The sequence below is a fragment of the Fukomys damarensis genome, unplaced genomic scaffold, assembly GCF_012274545.1.
Source record: "Fukomys damarensis isolate Sample0158 unplaced genomic scaffold, DMR_v1.0_HiC HiC_scaffold_1, whole genome shotgun sequence".
NCBI classification, from domain to species: Eukaryota; Metazoa; Chordata; class Mammalia; order Rodentia; family Bathyergidae; genus Fukomys; species Fukomys damarensis.
The window spans coordinates 47987821-48015706 of NW_022900913.1; positions in this window are offsets into that span (position 1 = coordinate 47987821).

Sequence of the window (27886 nt, forward strand, 5' to 3'; positions counted from 1 at the left end):
AAAAAAAAAAAAAAAAGAAAAAACGTGCGAGTGCTATTCCCACCCTAAGGTAGGTAGCCTGCATAGAATATAAGCGACAGAAAAAAGGGCAATTGTATTCCCACCCGACTGCTGGCCATGGAAAAATTTTTCACTGTGATATCCATCTGCCATGCCACCTTGTTTTGGAGCCAATTAACAAACTGTGAGCCAAATAAACCTCTCCTCCCTTGAATTGTGGGTTTTGTGTATTTTTGTCTCAGCATTGACACAAGTAAGTAAGACAGGTAATGTAATTTTAGATGGCACCCTTTATCTAGCCATTTATTCAGTATCTCTGCTCAGATGTCTCAAATGCACTTGTATGGCAACAAATCTAAAACAACTAATGATTTTCCCACCCCAAATCTGTCCTCTTCCAGTGTCCAATCTAGTAAAGAATGTCATTATTCAAGGAACACTTTTTAAAAATCCAAGAATATTCTTTCACTTCACTCCTTTCTCTTCAATTTCTCCACATTTATCACATGTACTGCTAATTTTAGTATATAGAATCTTAATTCTCTTTTATATATAATTCACTTTAATATAATTTGAAGCCACTTTCATCTCAAACATAAACTGTTAAAGCTTCCTAAGGAGATTTCATGCAGTCACTCTTGCTCAGCAACCTGCAGTTCCCACTTTACATGGTATGCAAAGAGCTCTTTTCAAGCCCTCAGCCTCACCTTGTACATCCATGCACAAAAGAGAGAGAATATTCCATGTATATTATATGACTTAGTCAGACCAAAATCAACAAACAAATCTTCCTACCAGCACTGTAATATATTTCTAGCAGAGTTAGTGTTTCTGTTTTAATATTTAGATCTTTAATCCATTTGTACTAAAGTTTAGTTCTCTCTTTTGTGCACATATGAATGTGTGTGTGTGTGTGTGTGTGTGTGTTGAATGCTCATGTGTGTTTGACAAAGCAGTAACAAGCCTGAAGATTTCTGTCTGGCATGGAAAGAGACTGGCAATAGATCATGCTTTGTGTGAGGCTTCCATGGTGGAAATCAGAAAAAACAACAGGGTTCCTGTGGAAAACTTGAATTCTGGTTTACATGGTTTAGCATCATCTCTTTTCAGATTAGGGCATTGATTTCCATCTGTAGCAGTCTATCAAGAAAAATTCTTTTAAACTCCTTTCTGGAATTGAACTTGGATGAGGCAGGTAGGAAAGGTAGGCATTGAAGCCTGGAGTTAATTCATAGAAATGTCTGTAAAAAGGAAATCAAATGATAAAGGAGATATGTGCATTGATCCTAAAGATAAACATTGAAATTCATTTTATAGTTACTATGGAAAATGCACTCACTGGAATGAAACAATCACCATTACTTCTTCACAGGATACATAGCAATAACAGGTGCTATATCAAGAAATTTCCAGCTTGTCTAAGATATTTTAAAATCATAGAATATTGTAGAATATTCTAGGCTTGTGCACAAATGACTCTATTTATTGATATTTACCCACAGTCATCACCAAATATTAGGCTTTCCAAGTTTTTTTCAAAGTTAAATAATAATATTCTGTTTAATGCTGTGAACATTTCCCCCCATACGTAGGAACTTATTTTCTTGATTCCTGAGCATTACAAATGATGTTTAAAAAATAATATGCACGTATATATTGCCTGAAAAGAGAAAAAAATAAATAAGACACCAGTAATAAGGGAGCACATTCTAAGAGCTTTTCAGTCATTTCATTGGATCAGTCATTTCTATGCACTAAAAGGATTTAATTCTTAGTCAAAAAAACGAAACAAAATATGAAGAACTATTCAAATGCTTCTATTGTTTATGATTTTAAATACACAGCTTGAGTATTCGTTACCAGCTTTATCACTATTATGTTGATATAATTTAAAGAAATTGTAATTCTGACCACCATGTATTGGATTATATAAAAATCTTAGTACACTTAGAAGTAAGAACAGTAGGTCACAGCTCACTTCATTATCCTTGACTACATTTGAAGACAGATTTTATTTTACATTTCCCATTTTTTCACTGTATTAACATTTTGTTTGTTTAATATTTTTGCAAAACTCTTTAAGGCTAGAGTTATGATGATGTATACTGAGAATATTTGAGTAAAGTACAGTGTTTTGCAAAGCTGGAGATGCTAGTTAGATACTCTAGAGCTAAATAGCTACCATTCACTAAGCACACATTCAGTTCCAGGAACTGTGTTAAAATTCTGCTGATATAATCTCATTTGATTATTATAAGATAGGCATTGTTACATATTCATTTTGCAAAAAATGGAAATTAATCTAAGAAGTTAAATAACTTCCCTGAATTTTAAAACAAGTGATTTTCAGGTTAGTAATTCAAATGTAAGTCTCTCATATTTCAAATATTCAGTTCTAAAATACTGCATTATAATAGGGAATTTGTTAGGAAAATATATATAAAGATATGCATCTCTTGTTGGTTGTCTCTTAGATAAATGATTGTTGTGCAGAGATATTAAAATTATAGAAAATGCAGAAAGACTGAATTCTTCCTTTAGGTTTTATATGTTGTTGGAAAAAAATTAAAAATTATCAAAAAAAATTGTAAGCCTGGTGGTCTAAAAAGTATATCCATTCCGTGTAGTTACTGTGGGTTGCAGTAAAGTACTCCTATGTATAGAAGATAATATTTTCAGATTTCTTTTTATGCTCCAGTCAAGACATAGACATATTCAGTAGGATGATATAACTGAATAGCACTATGAGAAATTATTTTAGGGAAAGATCAATGGTAATTTAGAATGAGAAATGTATCCATAGAAACAGCATAAAATATAAAACTGTGATTTTGCAACCTGGCATCTGGGTCTATTTTTGATTATTGACTCGTGTTTTGAATATCATTTAATCTTTATATTCCTTTCCAACAATTGTAAATGAGGAGTAATTCTCCTCCTTTAAAATACCATGGTTGCATGAGTGTAATGACCTCAGACATGCAGAGGAAAGCAATCTGCTTTGTTCCAGCTTATGGAACACTGAGGACAGCAGATACTGTAACTGGTAAAATAAAGAGATCAGTGCAGCCACCACTTATTCAAGATCTCAGAGAAATCTTTCAACCTCGGGAGATTTGAATATAGAACAGCATAACAAGGGCCAATCATACACAGGTTAAGAATAAAATAACTACTTAAAAACACATCTTCTTCAAACTGTTTTGCACTTATGATAACTATATGACAATTTGGGTGAATGGCCATGTGTTTCCAGAAAGCATTTACCTTTCCTCATTTGAATGTTGCTTCTTTGGTTTTTGTTTTTTTCCCCCTATTTTAGATGTGGGCACACTGTGCAATATGATAGTCATGTTACCATTATGGGGTGTCAGTGAAAGACAGAAAGAGGTTACCTTGATTTTATATGGTGTCATTAAGGTGCCCAACCAGCCCTGTTCCACTTGCCCCTGAACATTTTTGCATAGGCAATGAGGTGAATGCATTACCATCTGGTTCAAACTCTGGTCAGTCAAATTTTCCATTGTGTGTAACTAAATTTTAAGTTGTATATGTTGGGAGACAACTTTTTATAGAGCTCTCATTTTTGCATATCTTGGGCTTAGAAGCATTGACTTTTACTATGAGCTATCTTTTAAAACTATGTCTGTGTAGCAAATAGCTTTGAAAGATTAACATACAGTCTCTCCCTAGAACAAAACATTCATTTGTTTTTAATGATCCAGTATAAAGAAGATAATTCTTCTGTTTAGAACAAAGTTGGGCTATGCTCATTGTGTATTAGAAAAAGATCACATTTTTCAAACTTGAAATCTGTCTCCTATAACAAACTACTCTGTGTACAGGGGTTACCTGGCTCTATTAAGTTCATTCTGTAGGGATGAGGGTTAGGAGAGCTGATGAAAATGCTGATCTTTACTACCACCACCTAATATAAAAAAGCATTAGTCTTAGACCCAGATTGTCATGTATTTTGTCAACATCCATGATAGTGTGGCAGAACTACTTAGCGGTTAGTAGGTATGGTAAAACTTCAGACCATGAGTAACTTCAATGACTTCATTTCAAATGATTTCATCAATATCATTACTCTCTCTATATGAATCGAAATGCCAAATAATTGCTGAATAATTATATATTCAATTACAGAAAATAAGTTCTACTCAAAATCCTATTTGTAAAAAATAGCAGTGAAACTATACATACATATACAGTAATGCCTTGGTTCAGGAATGCTTCTGTTTTTGAACAATTTGGATTGCAAGCAGAAGCCTTCAGTAAGCATTTGCTTCCCTTCACAGATTCCACATCTGGTGAGGAAGGTGATGGTAGCCATTTTTCCCAGAATCATGGAACAAATTAAGTTTGTGAACTGCAGTACTGTTATGATAATTTTAATTGACTATATTTGCAGCAAAGGGAAGTAGAACTGCAAAGTTCAACTTCAAAACAAAGATTTTAAACTGGTTTAAAGTCAGTGAAAATAAAAATGATATCAATTTGGCATAAAATTAGATATATATTTTGGCAGACAAGCTCGAGTTGCATGTAGAGCTCAGTGAGAGGGATCAGGAAAAATAATATATATAGATGACTGAGTACTTATGGTAACAAAACAAATAACTAATGTCCCAGGAATGAACATTATAAGTATTCAATATAATAATGATGGTAATGATGACAAAGCATTACTGAAATGAAAAGTGGCCTGACTTTGAATATGAAAATGAACTAAGCAGAAATAAAGGAATAGCAGATATCATTTTTAAAAGTATTCAAAGATTAAAATGTAAAGAGTATTACAAAAATTGAGAAAAAATATATTTTCTAATTGGAAAAACAAATTAGACTACATACCCTATAAAGTCAAATCTATGACATTCTGGACCAAGTAAAATTTGGAGACAGGAAAAAGATCAGTGGTTACCAGGGGTTAGGAGCCTGGAGTTAGGGTTAGGAGATGAATAGAGAGACCACAGAAGATTTTTAGAGCAGTGAACATTTTCTCTGTGACACTATTACAATGCATATAGTGCTTCACATGTCAAAGACTATAGAATGGACCCCATTAGGAGTGAACCCTAATACACACTATGGATTTTGGTTGACTATAACTACAAATGTGCCAAATTGGTGTGGAATGTTGCTATTGAGTGAGGATGTTCATATGTAGAGCAGGGATAAATGGAAAAATCTCTGTAACTTCCTATCAGTTTTGTAATGACCTCAATACTGTTCTAAAATAAAAAGTCAGGCTGTTCACAGCTATTTGTTTCATAATGTTAAATGCCAGATACTATGGTGCAACAAAATAATAAAAAAATTCAAACAATTTAATGTATGTGAATAGAGAATAAGTCAAATAATTACTTTATATATTTTTGGTAAAATACCTGTGACTTTTAAAGCAAGGATATAACACTGGTATAGCTATATGGACCATTGTTAAAAATTTCAACGAGTTAAGTTAAACAGAAAGTTATAGCTTTCTAATGATCTGTTTCATTTTTAATATTTTCTCCAAGTCTATAATACTCTTAAAAATCTTTATATTATTTCAGGGGTGTCTAAACTAGTGTTTGATCTATGTGTTGAAATGTTCATTTAATAAGTATAGTTTTCATTCTTAGTATTTTCATTTAAATTATTCAAATGTTATATTTCCAAATTTGCTTGTCTTTTTGCCAATTTTGTTTTGTTTATAAACATACTATTTCAGATACATGGTAGATATAAATGCAGAATATACAAATTTAAAGCAAAATTGTATAAGATAAAAAGAATAATTTTAAAAATTTAGTATTTATTTTATAGGTTTCATCACGTTAAAATCAAGAGTAATCTTTACTTTCTGCTTTAATCATTTTCCTTACTTCTTTAATTTTCATAAGACCTTTAAAGCTCCAGAAAGATCCTTTGTTTGGCCAATATCATATGCTTAACTAGTAGCAGAGATTATATTAGAGCTAAGTATTTTTGATTTTCAGCTTAAAAATCCCTAAAATGTCCTAAAAATCCCATGCCTGTAACTTCAGCAATAGTTTAAAGAGTGCTGTAATCATTTAAGAGAATCAGTGTACTGTAAAGTATATACAACAGTACATCATAGAAAAACAGCATTTTAGTATTATATAAATTTTACCTATTTATACCAAGGAGTCTAGCAAAAACAAATGAATTAAGCATCAAATATTTATTTACCTTGTAGTACATTGCAAACATTTAGAAAGTGTGTGTATGTGTGTGTATGTGTTTTCAGAGATGAAATCCATAATTTAAAAATTTCTATTGCATAGTCAAAAATAAATATGCATCTCACTCTATGTGTGTGTGTGTGTGTGTGTGTGTGTGCCAAGGAGTCTAGCAAAAACAAATGAATTAAGCATCAAATATTTATTTACCTTGTAGTACATTGCAAACATTTAGAAAGTGTGTGTATGTGTGTGTATGTGTTTTCAGAGATGAAATCCATAATTTAAAAATTTCTATTGCATAGTCAAAAATAAATATGCATCTCACTCTATGTGTGTGTGTGTGTGTGTGTGTGTGTGTGTATAACAATAAATACTGGATGAATGGATGAATGGATTATTTCACAAATAAAAACAGATCAAAACAGGTAATAATTATTTATTTATTTTTTGTTTTTGTCTTTGCTGTTTTTGAAACAGGGTCTCACTATATAGTTGAGACTGACCTGGAACTCATGCAGCCCAGGCTGGTCTCAAACTCACAGTGATCCTCCTGCCTCAGCCTCCTGAGTGCTGGGATTACAGGTGTGGACCACTACACCCAGTTTAGGTAATGATTATTTATAACTTGATATAACAGTTAAATAGACACGTCAGACATATGCACTCATCTTGTTTCCAAATCTGTAAAATGTCATATTTGACAAAGATCATTAGTTTGTTCACTAATTCTTCTTGATAATACTTTCATGGCATTAACTTGATGATGATGATGATGATGATGATGATGATGATGATGATATACTGTGTTCAGGGCTCAGCTAGGTAAAGTATCCTGTTCAATTTGTGCCATGTGCTTTGTGCAAAGGATAAAAAGAGCACAAATAGGACCTAAGTATTTTTCCACACAGTTGGGGCTGTGTCAAAGACACTCCTATGTATTTTATGTCTGGGCAATTCATATGTGTGAAGAAATTTTATCATTAAGTTTTGGACCCTTGTGCTCTCCTCGATGTAACTGGTTGTTTCTTTCCAAGCAAATCTTTACATGCATCCCCTCACTTAAATGCCCTTATTTATAATAAGCAATAGATGTCATATCTCTTTTGGGGGAATTAAAAAAACAACATGAATTATCTTCAACTTTATGAAGAGGAAAATAGATGAACAGTTGGATTATTTTATTTAGTTCACAGATTCTCATAAATTTCTACCATCATAGCATGATAAAAACAAAAAAAATTAAGAGTTTGAGGGCTAAGTCTGAGGGTCTGCTACAGATTCAGTGAAATTACATCTGATTATTTAGGTGATATATAATCAAGTTCAACAGATATTTAGTATATTCAACTATGAAACATATGGATTCATTTAACCAATTAAAACTTCTTATATAAAACTCAGTGAAAGATAAAATGGAAGAGAACTTTAAAAGCCTCATTTAATTCATGCCACAATGCTATCCACATGATGTGCTCACAATGCTGTTTGTCTAACTACTGTAGTTTCAGTGTGTAAATATGGCTCTTTGAATGAATGGGCCAGTAGGACTTTTAATCCTCTACTATTGTTCTTCAGATAGTAAGACACACTCCACTGGAAAGAATAAAAGAGCATGCCTTGGCTCCTGATGTTTCTAATGCTCCTGAATGCTTTATGGCTTGAAATCTAACTCCTTCTTCAGAACTCAATGAAAATGACCACTGCTTTTGAAGCCTATTACTTCTTTATGTCTCAATAAGTTTGATACACTTTCTTTCTCTTCTATTGTATTATGGCTGCATATTGGTAGTTGTTTACAAACTCCTAAATGTGAAACAAATTGAGGGCAAGTAGGGAATATTATTCACTTTTTATCTTAAGAAAACAATGAAAAAATATTGCATTAATGAAGACAATCAAGGACAGTCACAGTCCAACTGAGAATCATCAAAGTTGGTCAGAGATGGAGACGAGTCAGGGAAAGAAAATAGAGATAGTTAAGCAATTTTAACCCCCAGAACACTTTACTTCACAAAGTTGTTTTTTGAGGGGGTAACAGCGATTGAACTACTGTAGTTTCAGTGCTTGCAACCTTGAGTTTGCGAGGCAGGTGGAGGAACCACTCCCACAAGACTTTGGAAGTAAGTTCTTCATTTAAGTTGGAAAAGGAAAGGAAGGTTGATGTGCTTTGTTTTTCTGAGCTTTACTTCATAAAATGAACTATGAATTATTCTTATTATGACTAATTTGTTAAAACATGAATTTTATTTGAATATTAAATTGTGTGAAGGCAATGGCTAGAAATATAAAATACTAATTTCAAGTGTAAATTTAGGAAGTGATTGAATGCTACAGATAGGATGGATTCTGAAGAGCATCCCAGTCAAACTAGTAATTATTTTTTTCCAGGTAGAAAACAACAGCTAGGAAAGTTTAGATATTTTCCTGAAAACAAAATATAAAAGTATACCAAATCTACAAGAAGCTTACCTAAGCCTATCCTGGGAGTTTTTGAAAGTTTAAAGGAGTGTCCTAGAAATAATGGACAAATTTATCAATTTTTCTAAGGTGAGAGATCATACTTCAAAACATTAAATAGTTTCAATATATAGGTGTAAACAGTGAGGGGATGAAGATAAACAAGCCTTTCTTTTATAAGTCTGTGTAAGGAAATGTCTTTGCAGGCTAAAAAATGAGAATAAAAACTTTACCACAGGCAAAGAATGCTGTACCTGTAACTCCTAGAGAACTAGTGAGCTTCAGAGGGCAGGGAAATATCCATTCCAGTTGCCATGGGGCATGAAGGACTTACACATATTTGTAGGTACTTAAAAGTGACATTGAAGATGCATTTCAAGGCTTCTTAAAATTTTCTCTTTCCTTGCTTTCCTTTTCTATATTTCCTTTACTTGACAATAGCTATGACCATATGCTGAAGCAAACATTTTCAATTTCTACTATATAAATAAAGACTTTTCAATTACTTATGTGTTTAGGTACATGTTTGTAATACATAATGTTTACATTCTTTGTGGGGTGTTGGTATATGTACATAACACATCTTAATTTCTTTTTTCTTTTCCTTTCTTTTAAATCACACAGTGGGAAAACAATCAACTTTTTTCTTATATATATTTTATTGATATAAATATTGTATAGTTTCTTTTATATGACAAACCTAAAACATAAATTGCTTAAAGAGCAAAATGAAAGAGAGATTAAAGGAAATAGGGAGCTTTTATTTCCTTTTTTTAAAAAGTTCTTAAATTAAGCTCTTCTGGGGCCGGGGATTTAGCTTAGTGGTTCTGCCACCTGCCTTGCAAATGCAAGGACCTGAGTTCAATCCCTGGTACAAAAAAAGAAAAGAAAAAGAAAAACTCAACCAAAAAATGTTATAGGGCAAGGGATTTAGCTCAGCGGTTCAGCTGCCTTGCAAGTGCAAAGACCTGAGTTCAATCCCCAGTACCAAAATAAATAAACAAACAAATAAATAAATAAGCTCTTTTGACTATAACATGTCATTTTTTACCCCCTTCTCTGTGTTAGAATACTTGTAGCAGGAATTCTCCAAAGGGTTTTAAAAACAGAGCAGCTATAATTTCAGATTGGTTGTGATTTCTGTAAACCCTGAACTTCCTTCATTTTTGTTTTATCTGTGAAAGTTTGTCTAAAGGTACAGGAGTCTATGAGTCAGGAAAAACACACCGGAAGCGATCTAGTATTAAACTTCAGAGATATGGGGGGACTTCTTTTATGGTTGGAACTCTGCTCTGCAGTTGTAACAACACAGACTTCAATGCTTTGGATTCCATCTGAAGGGCTGTATTACTGGAAAATTAGAATGACCTCAACACAAGACTTTATTTCTCAGAATATTCTCCTCAATTAGATTTCACTTTATTCTCACAGTTTTGTACTGTTTTCTCTGTAGTGTCATCATTTATACTCCCATTGTCTCTTTTATATATCATGGTGAAATTATACCATGTGGATTTGCTTTTTTCATGATAGGTTGAAAAATAGTTTTGAGAATTTTTCCCAGTTGAATTTTAGCTGTTAGTTAAATATTTTTTATCCTAAATAATGCAAAAGTCAGGTTATCTTTAGCCCTAAACATGGTTTATTGTAGGTTTGTATTCCCTGCTGCTGTTCGTTGCTCGTGCTATAATTGCTTTTCCTGAGAAAGTTATGAGTTTGAATCATGGTCCTATGTATAATTATTTGCAGAGAAAATGAAGATAAAGTAGAAGGATCTAATCATCTGAATCTAATCATCTGAAACGAGGAATCAGTAATTAGGCTGCAGAAAAACTGAAATTGTTTATAGAGGAATTTTTCTTGAGAAAGAACTCAGAAGTTATTTAAGTGTTTACATCATGTCTCATTTTTTTAAAAAAAAGCAGCAACAGCACAGCTAAGAATACCATGTCTTTCTAGATGTGTCCTGTTTTAGTAATTTATTTCATGAAGCCCAAATATTTATGGAGAGCTGAGGATTGTATTGCCACCACTGAATTATCTTTTATAATTGGCAATAAATCAATCACCTCAAACTGAAGTCTCCTTCATAAGTAAAAGGGGCAGATGTTTTTCCTTTAAAGTCCTTCCAGCAGAGATTCATATTCATTTCTTCTATTCCTTCTCTTAGTTTCCTTCCTGACTCACTTACTATAATTCAACCCAAACAGTCCTTTATATCAAAGTTAACAATTATTTTACTGTAGTTTCAATAAAATTCAGACTAAGGTTTATATTGAATTTTGAGATATATAAATTAGATGGTGACATTCATATTATATAAATATTTCAATTAGAGGTCAAATAATTTGTTCAGAGTAAGTTAAGTATCTCATTTCACTTTGCAGTTCAAAAACTCAATGCTGTTTATACGCATTCTTCTTGTTAAATGCACTTTAAGTTGACTAGCTCATTTCTATGCCTTAACATCTGAGTCATTCTTTTATTATTAGTTCTCCTGATTTTTCCACCAGATCTACATGCATACATCCGTTTGAGAAATAAACATTTTTTCTATAAATAAATAATGTTGAACGCCAGCTATGGGCCAGGTACTCTGGTTGGTAATGAAGATTCGAATATGAGAAAATCAGGTCTGATACAACCAAGAGCGGTAGTAGGGTGTGCACAAATTATTATTCAAATAATGACCTGAATAAGTAATTAACTACACCAATTATTTTGAAGTAAAATTGCAAGTTCTCTGGAAGCTAGGGACTGAAGGCATGCTATCTGAAAGATGGAAAAAAATGGAGAAGTTGTAGCATGGTAGCAGGGAATAATAGACAGATGGAATATAATATTATCTCTATAGAGGTAGTAGAAGAAGAGTTTGTGTAAGAAACATAAAGAAGAGAAAGTTGTTGAAAGTGGAGAGAAAATGAAAAGGCAGTACATGTTGAATCTGGAGAGAGGCCAGAGACCAAAGTATAAGGTTACTGATGAACATGCCAGGACTTTTCATCTTTATCCTAAGAAAAATAAGCTTTTGAAGAGATTGTTAGGGAATTGATCATGTTAAAGTATTTTGTGTTGCCTCCCTTTTGGGCCGGACTTCCGGGTTTTTCTACCCCTAAACCCTTGTTTTAAGTTTCCTTTCCCTAAGACCACTTCAGCACATAGAAACGAAACTTAGAGCTTCTACAATTTGCGAATTTTAAAAGGCAATATGGCTTGCAGTAGGTTAAGGACAGCCTAATCCACCTTAATGGGAGGGTCTTTAGTTCTCGACTCTATAAATTGGCCGACACTTCCTCCCTCTCCCCTCTTCTTCTTCTTCCTCTTCTGGCCTCCTGAATAAAATCTCCAGTCGGACCTCTCAGTGTGTGTGGCCTAGGTGTTGAGCGTTGCTGTTCTCTTTCAGAGATAAAGCAGAAAAATGTCTAATTTGAATTTCATTTTTCAACTTTAGACTGTTAGGATAAGTGAAATAAATCAGACACAGAGGTTGAATATCACATAATATCTCATATGAGAAGCCTAAATTATAAATAAAGAGCAAATTAAAGATAGATTATATAAAAAAAGAGGCAGACCTTTTGCAGATAAGAAAGTAGATCCAAGGACAGAGAAGGACAAGAGGGAAGGGAAGTGAAGGAGAAATAAAAAGGATTAAGATACAAAATGTACATGTATCAGCTTCCCACAGTGAATGTATCTATTATGTGTCACAAATATTTACTAATCAATAGACTAAAATAAATACATGAATAAGTACATAAATAAAAATAAAAGATTATTCCAATCACAAGAAGGAAGATGAATTGGAGAGGGTTAAAATAGAATTAGAGAGCTAGTTATGTATCTCTTGCAAAAACAGGCAATGCAGAGGTACCAGATCCCAACAATGAATGTAACTGTACTGTATCCCTAAAATGTACCAATAAACTCAATCAAAGCTGAAAAAAAAAAGGCAACGGTGGGAAGGAGGATGGGGATGAGTGGTAGAACAGGCAAGACATTGATGTAAGTCAATGACTGCTGTCTAGTGAACCTCAAGACAGTGGAACCTTTCTAATAATTTTCCTGATTTTCAGAGAAAGTGATTTTTTTTAAATTTTGGAATATTTTTTCACAGCCGCTAAACCCAGATACACAAAGATCCTCCCAGTTTACCTAACCCTGTGTTTAAAAGAGACAGTGTGCACTATTGTGAGACAGACATAGTGAAGCATTGTTGTAATCCTAGCAGTTTAGGAAGGTGATGCTGGAGAACGGTAAATTTAAGCCTAGCTTGGGACTTCGAAAGACCCTGCCTTCCCTCCCAAACAAAACAAAACAATGTACTGTGTATGACTGGCTTCTTGAGCTCTCACTCAAGATTTTTATTCATGTCTTTATTTTAAAATAATTACAGTTTCCCTAAAATCTCCCACCATATCTTCTTATGATGCAACAGGCACTATTAGATACTATTGATCAACTTTGTGTTACTATTAAATAAACAAAACAAAACAAAACAAAAAACCTTAAGACATTGAATTTAAAAAGATTAGATGTTTGGGCCAGGGATTTAGCTCAGTGGTGCTACCACCTGCCTCAGAAGGGCATGGACCCAAGTTCAATCCCTGGTACCAAAACCAAACCAAAACAAACAAACAACAAATATTAAAGGATTGTTTTGGCTCACTTTTGGAGGTTTCAGTCCAGTTCAGGCAGTTAGCCTGTTTCATTTGAGGTTCTGGTAAAGCTGTACATCATGGAGGGATTGTGTGATAAAGAAGGGTTTTTACCCTTTCTTAAAAAAGGAAGGGTTTTCTTTTCTTCCAAGAAAAAAAGAGACAAATTTGCTCTTTAGGGACATGGCTTAACGACTTCATTACCCTAGGCTTTACCTCCTAAAGGCTTCATTACCTCACAATAACGCCAAGCTGAAGACCAAGATTTTAACCCCTGGGCCTTTTGAGGAGATCCAAACTATAGCAGTGGCTAATCACAGAGATCTAGATATAAACATTTAGAATGGCAACTGAAACTCTGTCTCATGAATCCGAAACATGTTTGTTCATTTTGCCTAGTAATTTCTCATCTAGAAAACTGTCCTAAAAGAAATAAATTCTAAACTACTTGAGGCTTTTATGGACAAAGATGTTTATTAAAACACTGTTTTATTCATAACAACAACAAAAAAACTATCTACATATGCAAAAAAAAATCAGGAAATATGTTAAGAAAATTATGGTAGAGTATGTCCTTATACTTTTCCACATTTTAATTTTAATCCTAATAATAAAAAACATTCAATATCATGAAAAGAGTTTGCAAAGGCTCCATTTCTCAGTAACTGTACTTAGTGATTTAGATGCAAAAGTGCATTTATGTTTTACTGATTTTTCTTCAGTCTGAGGTTTCTTAAGGTTTGGCTATAGGGTAAAAAAACATGAAGATTTTAGTAAGACAACCTTGGTGAGATTGTTTTATGAATTACAAAGCAATAAGTATCTCAGTTTGATGGTCCAAATCTACTGCAATATCGGGCGTATGCAGTGAATATTCATGTAGGTGTATGTATGCATCCTTCATAGATCTTATAAGGAGGTCAAATAAAGGACACATTGGGCAGATAATTGGCCCCTAATTTTGAAAAAAATCATCCTAAAACCTCATTCCCATTTGATGTAGGTACCAGATATAAAGAAAATAATCATTCAAGAGAAGAGCTGAAACACATAGGCTATTTTAGGCTTAGCAAACACGAGCAAAGAAAAGAGGGAGATAGGCAGGAATGCAATATTTTGCATAAGGCATAATACATCTTTTCCATATGGTTCTGGGCATACTAGGAGTTTAAAAACAGAATTCTATAGAATAGAAAGGATAAGGTATATAAAGACAGTTGTATGTATAAATCTAATTTGTATTGTTTCTTTAAAATAGTCCAAGCACAGAAAAACTGCTTTAAGGCCCAGTAACTGCAGACCATAGGAGAGAGAGATGACTAAAATAATAACATAGTAAGCAACATAATCAGAGAAATATCATATAATACTGAACTTTACCCTTTGGGCCTAGAGGAGAGAGGATTTTTCCCTTTTGCAGTAGTGTTATATCCTTGGCAGGAGAAACTTGAGGAAATGAGTGGCACACAATCCTTCTGTTTCCTAACTCCTCAACTTGCCAGACCTAATCACTTTACAAAGATGCTTGGCTCAAAAGTGAAGAGATTCAGAATGAAAAAAGTTGACAGTATTAGGCTGTTTTTGCTTTGGCACCACCTGCTCCAATCTGCAAATGTTAAATTTGCCTGGTTGTTTACTATTGGAATCCTTCTTCAACTGTATGTTTCATGGGGTCAGATATCATTTTTTATTATTATCACTGTACCTTGTGGTGACAAGTTGGTACTATGTTAATTGAAAAGATGCATCGAGCATGCACATGAGTAGGCAAGACAGTATTAACTGAGGAGCAAAGGAAGAAATTGAGAATGTCTGACTAAAGTACCATTAAATCACCACTTTCTTTTGACAATGTTCTTCTACCAAAGTAGTGGAAAGGTCCAGAAAGAGAACTGGGACCATCCAGTGATGTGAGGTCCTGAGAGAATAGCTTGAGGTCTAATATCCATAAGCAAATTAAGGCTCATCTGTAGTTAAGCATGTATAGTGAGAACTTTGAAAAATTAGTCTTAATTTAAATGTGCCCCCCCCCCGCATTGTGTTAAGAAACTGGATCATGTAGTTACGGAATCTAGTTTTCCTGATTTTCAAGTAATAAGGGGGGCACCCAGGAAAATTGGTGGTGTGCTTCCAGTGGAAGTCTGAAAGCAGTAGAAGACTCATGTCCCAGCTTGAAGACAGTCGGAAACAGACAGTAATTTCTTCTTTCCTGTGTGCTTACTTGTTGTCTGTCCTTGTTATTCTATTCAGCCCTTAAATGGATTTGGATGAGAAAAACTTCACTGAGGAAGGCGAGCTGCCCTACTGTGTCTACCAAATCATTTATACTGTCTTATTTCAAGCCAGACACGGACAAGTATCACATAATCTCATTCATTTGTAGAATCTAAAATGTTTTTCTATTCAAGTAATAAGGGGGGCACCCAGGAAAATTGGTGGTGTGCTTCCAGTGGAAGTCTGAAAGCAGTAGAAGACTCATGTCCCAGCTTGAAGACAGTCGGAAACAGACAGTAATTTCTTCTTTCCTGTGTGCTTACTTGTTGTCTGTCCTTGTTATTCTATTCAGCCCTTAAATGGATTTGGATGAGAAAAACTTCACTGAGGAAGGCGAGCTGCCCTACTGTGTCTACCAAATCATTTATACTGTCTTATTTCAAGCCAGACACGGACAAGTATCACATAATCTCATTCATTTGTAGAATCTAAAATGTTTTTCTTATAGAAGTATAGAGTGGAATGGTGGTTGCAGAGGATAGCAGAGTAGTGGAGAGAGAGAGAGAGAGAGGAGACAGAGAGACAGAGAGAGAGAGAGAGAGAGAGAGAGAGAGAGGACTCAGGAAAAACAGATAAATGGAAACAAAATTACAGTTACATAGGAGCAAGAAGTTCTTGTATAGTATTATAGAATGGGGCTACTATAACAATAATTATAATGCACTAACATTTCAGAAGGCTGGAAAAACATTTTGGGGACTTTCACTACAAAGATATATATATTTGAGGCTATAGATAAATTTAACTTTATTTAAACATTAAAAAATATAATGCATGTATCTAAAGCAGCACTTTCCAACCTTTTTGGCATGAGAAACTGGTTTTGTAAAAGACAGATTTTCCACAAACAGGAACCAGAAGAATGGTTTCTGGGTGAGTCAAGCACACTACATCATTGTGCACCTTATATCTACTATTGTTGTTTTGCAGTATATAATGAAATAATTATATAACACCATAATGCAGAATTAGTGCGAGCTCTGAGACCATTTTCCTGAAACTAGATAGTTTCATCTGAGAGTATCAGTAGACAATGACACCGAAAGCGTGTGGCTTACATCCAGTAGAGTCAACTCTCTAATCTCATTTTGCTTGCTGTCACTACACAAAACACTGCTTCAAAAAGGTAGCATGTTACAAATGAAAGCAAGCTCTTCAGTGCTTTTGTGTCAGTCATAGAATATTTCACCCTGACTTCACTCCAAATATCTGGAGATCTGAGGTTCTCTTGAACATACTTTTAGGGCAAGTGTTGATCCTTTTCTAACACAAAGTCAGTACACCTGGCTTATTCACAAAGAGGTCACAGATCCATTCATTCCTGGTTTGGGGGTCTTTTGTTATTGGGAAGTAATCCTCAAACTATTTCGAAAGCTGAGATAGGTAATTGTGGATCATGTGCCAGCTAGGATAAAGAAGGCTGTGGCTTAGTATCTTTCAAAATATCTGCTAATTCTGAAACATGTCAAAAAACCCAGTTTTTACTCATCACCCCCATAATTTCAGTTTGGCTTTGAATGAACCCACTTTACTGACTTGAACAGAGTTGTTTTCCCCTGATAGGAAAGATTAAGTTCACTGAGAAAGTTTGATATGTCACATGAGTAAGAAAGTTTTGTGACATGTTTTATGTTGCTAAATGTGCTGTCAGTGGTGACTGTTCTAAGAAAAATCTCTGAAGTGGTTCTCATCACTCAAAAACTCTATTTAATGATCTATCTTTAGAAAGTATGAAAGAGATATGTGAACTCTGAGTCCATATCTTCATAGAACTGCATGAACAGACATGAGTTAAGGGCATATTCTTTAATATGATTGATAACTCTAATCATGGCAAAACGTTATAAAGCTCCTGTGACTGCTTTTTTTAATCTAGTATTTCTGTATAGATGATACAGAAGCAGCCTCTTTGACCCTAGTAGTGAGACCAGAAAGCGACATAGTCTTGGCATCTGCTTTGTCCACACATATACCAAAACACAAGGACTGAGTTTTCCTGATTTATAATCATTCAAATATGTGAAAAGTTCTGTAGCTATTGTGTTGGTTGACAACGAAAGTACACATAACATATCCTCATGCACACCTTGCTAAAAATATATCACACAAAAGCAAATATTTTGCTTTGTTGTCAAAATTGGTAGACTCATCAACCTATATTGTGTACCATTGTGATTCATTAATCTTCTCCAACAATTGTGCTACCATACCCTCTGTTATTTTATCAATTCTTCTAGTTATAGTTTTAGCCATAAAACTTGCTATTTGAATAGCAGCATCTTCTAAAAGTTTACACCTTTAGCAATGGACAGGATCAAGTCTTCAATAGTAAATGGTTTCTTTGTACTAGCAATATGGTTATCCACTAAGAATGATGCTCTCAGTATAAAAATATTTGATGAAGTGGTTGCCTTCAATAATCACTTCTTTTCATTCATGTTTTTGTCTTTTCTTTAGAAAAAACTCCACTTATTTTCACTTAAGTGAAATAAATACCAAATAGTTTCTCTGGTGTGAAAAAGTAGAAGTGTAAATAAGGATTAAAATATACAATTGATATTGTGTAATAGGAAGAAAAGTCTAAAAGTGTAGAGGAAGTGGGAGGGTTAGGTGAAAGGTTAAAGAGAGAAAAGAAAAATATGTGAAAAGGAAAAACATGGAAACAATGTCTTTGTAAACAGGGAAGGGTGGCCAAGCTGAAGGGAGGGCTGGGGAATGGGGAAAAAATAACAACCTGATAATTCATGTATAGGTATAAGATCCCAATGATGAATATAACTGTATTGTATGTCTAAAATGTACCAATAAATTTAATAAAGATAAAAAAGAAAAACTCCAAAGGCTTTTAATGCAGAGTGCTTGTTCTTGTGGCATTGCAGGTTTAAAGATTTTGTGGTTTCATTGAACAGCTAGTAAGCAAGTAGGATGCAAAGCAGGTGTGGAGAATGTGAACCACTGTTGTAATGAACTCATAATTTAAGTAAGACTCTGGTATTTTCTTTTAAATCCAGCTTTCTTTTTTTGGCATACTTAGAGTGTTCTGCTAACTCATCATTGCGTCTTCTCATTTTTTCAGAATGAAGCTCTCTCATGATGTTTGCTTTTTACTCACTTTGGATAATATCAGCTTATGAGCTCACCAAAACTGTATGGGAAAGTGGTACAAATGGAAGTGGTAAATAAAATAATGGGTAGGCCATGCATGAACTAAAGGAAATATTGGATTCTGATAGAATGCTTGCTACCAAATAGATGAATACAGTACATCAACGCATTTGCCACTATCAAGCCTGCCACAAGATGCACCTTAATTGTTACTGGCCACTCACCAATAGAGTTTTGATATGAGCATGCAAGCAATTGACTTATTATGGCCTGTTCCCATTCATAGTTCCTTGCTAATGTTAATCTGTACTTGCAGCCACTCCTAGTGCTAGCATCACCACCTCAGCTCCATTTCAGGTCATGCCTTAGATTCTCAAAAAGAACACGCAACATGGATTTATATCATATATTCAGTTCTTGGTTCTACAATAATCTAATGCTGCCACTAATCTGATAGGAAGTAGAGCTCAGGTAGTAATGTGAGAAACGGAGAACAGATATAAATAAAAATTAAGATGGGCTACTTTATCCATGATATCCCAATTTCTTTCTTTCTTTCTTTTCTTTCTTTCTTTCTTTCTTTCTTTCTTTCTTTCTTTCTTTCTTTCTTTCTTTCTTTCTTTCTTTCTTTCTTTCTATCTTGGTACTGGGGATCGAAATTGGGCCCTTGAGCTTGAGAGGCAGGTGGCAGAACCATTGAGCCAAATCCCATCTGCATCCCAGTTTCTAACAGGACATCTTCTGGGAGCTGATTACCCTTGACCTAAGTACTATGTTATCCCATGAATATGTACAATGTTTATGTTTTTATTTATCAGTTAAAATAATTTTAATTTTAAAAGTCAATCTCATTCATGGACACTTTTGCTGACATAGCAGATTAATGTTTAACTAAATATCAGAGTATACCATGGCTCAGTAAAGTTGATACATAATATAAAGCATCAAAATAATTTTCATTTTTTGTTCTGAAAGAAAATGACTAAGATCCTGGCTGCTTCTGTCTTTTTTGCAGTGTAATTTTGAGGTATTAGCGAACAAGGATGCTGTACAATGTTTGTATGCCATCACCAGTAGCTATGTAAAATGTTCTAATTTAACCAGTTAACATTTTATAGCTGTGATATTCACAAAGAGTGGTATTTCATGATTCAGCCAGCCCACCAGGAAATAGGCAGATTTAAATTAGTGAAGTATTGCAGTGGATTATATTTAATACTTGTCTATTTTTCAATATAGGCCAGTAGGATGATATTTACTGTGAGATATTTCTATATTAATGCTTAGGTTATGCATGCATATGTGTGTGTGTTTGTGTGTGTGTATGTCAGAATTTTATAACTGTACTCCCATTCAACAGAGCAATATTTAACTGAACATTGATGCTGTTGTTCAGAGAGGGTTTACAAATTTCTAGCTATTTAATAATTTTCTCAAACTAAAATAATTTTTCTGATGTAATTTTCTTTTCCTTTTCTTGGTTCTTACTACCTTTTGGCCATTACTTGATATTAAATTCACCTAGAAAAATGACTTGTTTGACTTAGAGTATTAAAATAATGAACCATAGCCTTTCATATAATTTGAGAGAAAAATTCTAATACACTGTTGAAATATATGTATGACACTTTAATAATTCCTTGACAGCAGGAAAAGGACAGGGAGATAAAGGAGGAACACTCTGACAAAAATCTGAAAATGTTTTCTCCAACTATGCTGTTGATTTTCTTGTGGGCTAGACATCAATTTCTCTTCTAATCACCTTCTTCATTTGTTTGACAATTGTGTGGTTTAAGTTGAATAAAATTACCTATACATCCAAGAATTAGTTTTGAAAGGTCTACTAGATATTCACAATTTCTCTCATCAGAGAGAAATTAAGAGATCAGTAGCTCACTACTTTGTAAGTCAACAAGTACCTCGACTTCTGTTTGCTAGATTTACTCCATCAGACTGAAAAGCAGGTCATTCACTCCAACAATCAGGGAAAGATACTCTCTTCATTTTTCCTCAGTCTCATCTAGATAAAGATGTACACTGCTGTTACTATGAGGTCCACATGGTAAGCAAAAGAGATAAGTGTACTAGTTTTCTGTTACTGTAACAAAACACCTGAGAAAATTAACTTAAAAAGAAATAAAAAGTTTATGTGGCTCACATTTTGGGTGGTTTTGGTCACTTGTCTACTAGCTCCATTGCTTTGGCCTTTTGTGAGGCAGCACATCATGATGGGAGGATGTGATAATGTAAATACACTTACTCCATGGCAGGAGGAAGCAAACAAGAAGAAAGCACAAGAATCATATCTTAGTCACTTTTCTTATTACTATGACAAAATACTCAATACTCACAAATTTAAAAGGAGGTTTTGTTTGTTTATTTGTTTGTTTTGCTTATGAATTTCAGATGATTCAGTCTATAGTGGGCTGGCTGCAAGGCAGGAAAGGCATAGGCTGAGGAAGGCTGCTCATGTCATGGTAGCCAGAAAGGAGAGAGAAAAAGGAGGAGCTATGGAGGGAGATATACCTCTCCAGGCAGTCTCTCAGTGGCCTACCTCTTCTGGCTGGGCCCCATCTCCTAACAGCACATTTAGTTATGGGCCATATCTATAGATTAATCTACAGTTGGGCTTTGTGGCCCATAATCCAATTACCTTCCAAAAACCCTACCTTTGAACATATGAGTGTTTATGGGTACATTATATATCTAAACCATAACAGATCTCAGAATCCCTTAGAGGGCATGACTCAAATGACCTCACGTTCTTCCCTATATACACCCTCCTAAAAATTCCACTTTGGTGAACAAACATTTAACATATGACCCTAGAGAAATGCTTATTTAAATCATAACAATAGACACCTGATTCCACGGACCTTACAGTTCAAGAAGGATGCAAGCATTAAAAGATAGACTAAAGAGTATATAAACACAAGCTAGGGTGCTATAAAAGAAAAACAAAGAAATACAATTGAACAACTTTTTTCCTTTTTAAACAGCCAAGGGCTTATAAGAGGTAGATGGAGTAAAATTAAAACAGAATCAGGTGATGAAATGACACTTTGGTTCTTGCAAAAATAGTATTTCAGTAATTTCATTTCATTTTATTTAAAAAGCAATTTTAAAAGTGTGTTCATAGTGAGACAATAAAACATATCATTCTAGTATAAACACAACTCTATCCATTACTTGTAGAATTAAGAATAAATTTTGGAGTATGAACACAGCTGTAAGTTAATTGTAACTGTTCTTTCATTTAACCCATAATGATATGTGCCAGTTTGCAAAAAATAGAATAATAATGGGAACTTTTTTTCTGATTCTTTGGCTTAACCTCTGCATATTTGATTTTGTTATGTAATGAGGATATTTAATCTTAATTTGAAAACAAGGTCTGAGGCCTTTTGTCTTTGTATCTCTAGTTGGCTGGCATAGGAGTTCAGAGGAATGATATGTTGTCTATAAATGACATACTACAAAATTTTAATAGAGAAGATGTCTGTGCTTAGAATTGAACAATGTATAAACAATGCGAAGAGACATAGATCAGTAACTACTCAGTCAGAAATAGATGGATAGAGCTAACACAAACAAATAGAAATGATAGTCTGAACAATAGTTAAGAGACCAAATTATCTTTATTAAAAAACTTGTGGTAGGACTTTGAAATATTTTAATTTTTAATATTGCTTTGATTTTGAGAAGTTTTAAAATGATCACACATTATTTCTATAAGCAGCAAATATGGAACAATGACAAATGTCACATTCATTGAGTGTTTATAACTTGTGAATTTTATTTTAAATCCACCATCCTGCAGAGCAGTGATGGTCTTTGGACCTGCTCCAGCCACAGGAACACTAGAGAGCTGTAAGAAATGCAAACTGCTCACTCCTACTGAACCTACTTCTCTGAGGGTAAGATCTAACCTATTTGTTTTAATATAGTGTCCCGGTGACTTTAATTTGACTCTTTTGACAATCAATAATGTGAACATTTTCATTTCTATTTTTTAAATGAGGGAAATGCAATTTAAAAAACAAGTTTCTCTGTCAATCAATTGTCAGAGTATATCAATTATTATGTTACTTTTTCTGACCCCTATGTTTATACATTTTCTATTAAGCCATTTCACCTAGTAAATTATTTTAAAAGTGACAAGCAAGTGTGTAAAGCTGTAATTGGACCCTTTTAATATATTTCACACTCTATCCATAAGGTGATAATTTCTAGATTGCTTGTTAAGTGAAGAAATGAAACTTTCTTATAGTTAGTACCTGTACAGGACTCAAAAGTTGATTAACCTGTGTAGATTTTCTTGCAAATTTCTGAGTAGTATAACAAAATGAATTGAAAACTAGTTAGTACATATTTCACACTCTATAGAGTGTATCTATGGTAAATCAAAAGTAAATATTGGTTTAATGTTCTAGTAAGCCATTAAAAAATAGGTGTGGGAACAGACCCAGAGCTATAAACAAAGTTCTCTTTCCTGTCACTTTGTAGAATTGGAAGCTGCTTTAGCATCTAAATGTTTTAATGATTAACAAAATCTGTCTAAAGATAGTCTCATTGGTAAAGTTTTGTTGAAGTTTTTAGTTTATATTCCATTTCTTTATTATGCAGTAGGGTTTTATGTGAGTGAAATTCTAGTTTGGACATTACAAAGAGAAATGAAATCAAATTTACAGAGAGTTACTATTAGCATAATTCTGGTGAGACTAGAAAGTCTGACTCATGAGACAGGTGAGAAATTTTGTTGGAGTTTGAAGCTTATCCAGTCTGTTTATTCCAAATGATCTTCTCTGTATAATTCAACCTAGGTGGTGCAAAATGAAATACATCTCATTTTTAGAGCACAGGAGCCCAACTAAAAATAATTATATCTTATTTAAATTTATTTTTAAGTGATCCATAAAAACATTCAAATCTTGTTCATAGGGTACTGTTTAGTATTTTGGTACATGTATACATTGTATAATGTTTAAATGTTAAATCTATCTATTTCCTCATATATCTGTCATTCATGATGAAAATAATTTTTGAAGTTTTTAAAAATATATGGTACATTGTCATCTATAGTCATATTATTATGCAATAGCACACCAGAACTTCTTATCTATCTGACTATAAATAATGTGTTTCTTGATAGCAAGTCTGCACATTGCATAAGTTATATCTTTCTCAAACAGTAAGATTTTAGGACTTTTTTTTAGGAATGACAAGGGTATACTCTGAGTTATAGCTTGAGTTTTTCTACTTCTCCTACTTGATGAGAAATTCTTCTAAGAACTGAGATTTTTTTACCTATTTCATTTTTTACTTTGTCTTCCCTTTGACTCTGCAAAGAGGCACCTACTGTAGCTAGCTAGTGTGAAAAATCGATATCCAAAGGCAAGGTTGGACAGAATGACTGACATGAATTGCATGGGTGGATAAAGTTATCTTTCATACTGTCTCTATTAAGCCTGTTTTTGTATTTTGAATCTAATTTTTATTATTTTAGTGTAGATTATACTTTTATGGATGCTACAAATATAAATACTATGTTCATTAATATTTATTTTCAAATAGATATTAAATCAATAGGCAGTGATTACTTTTCAATACCTATTAAAATAAGTGGCCACTATTAAACTAAAATTATCTTATTAACTTACCTAACTGCAATATTCCCTCTCTGAAGAAGTACCCCTAACTGCTGTGAGGGGGAAAAGGGTGAAGACAGCTCTATAGGCAGTTAGACAAGGCCTCCCTTAAGGAGCCAGCCATCCAGAAGCCAATGTGGAGGACAATAAAGACACATTCACTGTGGCCAGAATTGTAAAAGGAAAGAAACAGCTCTACCCTTGTGCTTCCCCTTGTGATAAATAGCAGTGATTGATATTCTAAATAGGTAATCATTACCTGGGTGGGGAGCCAAGGTTTTAACCCAGCCTTTTTGGGATATATCTGAGACCCTCAACCTTACTGAAAATCCTTGTGCCGTGCTTCTTGACTGGCTCCCCCATTTGACCCCTGTTTAATCAATATTGCCTGGGTGACTGTACTTGTTGGTCATAGTTTTGCCCCACCTCATGCCCACCTTGCAATTTTACATTGGATCTTACAGTTTTGTCCCACTTTGTTCCCACCTCACCCCATGGCTTGGCTGTATAAAACATCTTTGAAAAGTGGGGTGGATGGGCAATCTCCTTTCCAGTCCCCCTTCTGTCTCTTTTAGATAGAAGCTTTTTCTCGCAATACATTTTCTTCTACTCTTAAAAAACTACAATTATCATTTTGTTAAAGATTTTCCAAAATGTATTTGGCTCAAAGCCTACAACTTTGTAAAAATTAACATTGTTTATTCATATCAGGCTGTATTCTATGAAAACAAAACTATAGTAATGTATTTACCTGTAAATAAAATAGTGAAAATTGAATACAAAATTAATATTATTTTATGCCAATTACAATTGATGAGTAAGCTCTATTTTGGAATTATTCAGGTGAGTAATTGTTTCACATTGAAAGAAAACTAGATTTTTAAATCGACTCATTCTTCATGCTCTTTCCTTAAAAATCTCAGGAAAGTAAAGAATTAACTATTTGTAAATAATCTTGCCTAAATATTGCACTACATTTTTGCTCAGCTAGAATACTTACATGCAATCAACATTAAAAAATATATTTCAGCTCACAGGTTTCTTTCTTTCTTTTATTGTATTCAGGCCATTGCACTTATGAGGCAGGTGCTGAAACCACTGAGCCCTAAATTAACAAATATACGTACTTCTCTGTTCTTTCACTAAAGCATATTTTCCAAAATCAACCTAGAGGATTAGCATTCATATCATGTGTAAGTAGTTTCTAAAACACTTATTACTCTGTTATGTAGAAGTAACAGAGAAAACTCTTGTAAATAGCAGAACCTACAAAATGGCACAATGTAGAATGGCTTCTGCTGGTTTTAACAGCAGTTTGCATGTTGAGTTCAGAATTAACAGACACCGGAGGTATTAACCACTAAACAAGGCATCTGGTTTCATCCTTAGATAACAGGGCACATAAAAAACCTGAGCTCTGAAGTTCCATAAACCACATGATTGTAAAAGTGTCAAGATGAAAAGAACCATAGTTAACATTTTCTCTCCTTATCCTGAACATCCCCTTCCTATGGGCTAGGATAGATAGCTAGGCATTATTTTTTCTCATTCAGTTTATTGGTACATTTTAGGTATACAGTACAGTTACATTCATTATTGGGATCTTGTACCTTTACATGACAAGTCTTTGTTCTCATTTTTCCCCTTGTCCCTGCCCTCCCTTCACTACCTCCTACCCTCCCCATTTACAAATGTTTTATTTCCAGTTTTTTCATTTTTCCTATTTTTTTCTTTCCCTTATTCCCTTTCCCCTACCTTTCCCACTTTCCCTACACCTTTAGCCCTTTTCTTCCTATTTCACATTGTCAATTATCTCATTAGGATCTTATATACTATTATACTTTTTCACACCAGAGAATCTATTTTGTATTTACACATGTGTGACTTATTTATTTTACTTAGGAGTATATCCTCTGTATGTATCCATTTTCCTATGAATGAATCTAATTTTTCATTCTTTATGGCTGAGCAGTATTCTGTTATATAGAAAAACCACATCTTATTTATCCATTTTCCAACTGATGGGCAAATGGTTTGTTTCCAAGTTTTAGCTATTACAAACTGTGCTGCTACAAACATAGGTGCACATATATCTCTGTGATAGGATTCTTTTAATTCTTTTGGAAAGATACCCAGCAGAGGGATTGCTGGATCAAATGGGAGTATAGACTAGTGCAACTGCTATGGAAATCAATATGGAGATACCTCAAAGAGCTTGGACTAGCTAGACAAATCTTAAAGCTAAACCCTCCTAACTACAAATAATTGCTACTTCTGGGTTGAAAGTTAACTGTCTTCTTACCATGATTTGTATATTGGTAATGTGAACTGAGAAAATAAAATATAACCACCTGAATGAGATCAAGGCAGTAAAACCCTACAAAAGAGGGAGCTAAAAGGCAGTAGTTGGTCAATTTCTTTCCCTGCTTTTAGTGCAATTGGCCTTTTGTCAAAATAAATCTTTTGTTATTTTACTTCCATTCTGAGTCTGCATGTTTCACTTACCAATTCCTTCCACAACAGAAGCAAATTTCTGAAAATTTATGACACAAAGTAACCACAGGCTAAATAATAAATTATTTGAAAAAATAAAATATTAAAAAATGTTTTTTCTTATACTTGCAAAAATCCGAGTACAATACTCATTATCTTGCCTTTTTATATTAGTCAGTAGTTCAGATATATGTAATACTATTGAATTTTTATTGCATGTCATCCTAAGAACTAAAGACTGTCTCTTAAATTGTCTGATGTAAAAATCCAAGAATAGAATAACTATATTTGATGAATATATGAATCATGTTTTTTAAAAATTATTTATCTTTACATTATACTAATAGAGAAAAACTGAAAGCATTTTCTCTAAAATGAGGAGACTAGTGTGTTCATTCCTACTACTCTTCAATATAGTACTCAAAACTTTTGCTAGATCAATGAGGAAAGCTCTATAATCAAAACTATAGTACTCTGAAGGAAGATTGAGGAAGACATTAGAAGGTTAAAAATCATCCCCTCTTCTGTACAGGCAGAATCAGCATTGTCAAAATGCCCATATAACCAAATGTGATGTAGATATATAGATTTAGTGAAGTCTAAATTTTATATGGAAATGAAAGAGATCCAGAATAGCTAAAACAGTCCGAAGGAAAAAAGAACAAACTTTAGGCACCAGAAACCTGAATTTCACAGTAGCAAAACCAGTATGGTATTGGCAAAAAAATAGATATGTAGACCAATGAAATAAAACAGAAACACAGAATCAACTTCATGCACTTTTATCCATCTGATCTTTGACAAAGGAGCCAAAAACATGCATTAAAGAAAGGATAGCCTCTTTAACAATGGTGTTGGGAACACTAGTTATCCACATGAAAAAGATTAAAAGTAGACCTATCTCTCTCACACTGTACTTAATCAAATCAAATTAGATCAAAGACATAAATATAAAAATAGAAGCACTGAAACTGCTAGAAGATAACATAAAGGAAACATTTAATACTTTGGAAAAAACTTCCAGAATTTCAGAACAGAATTTCAGTAGCACAAGAAA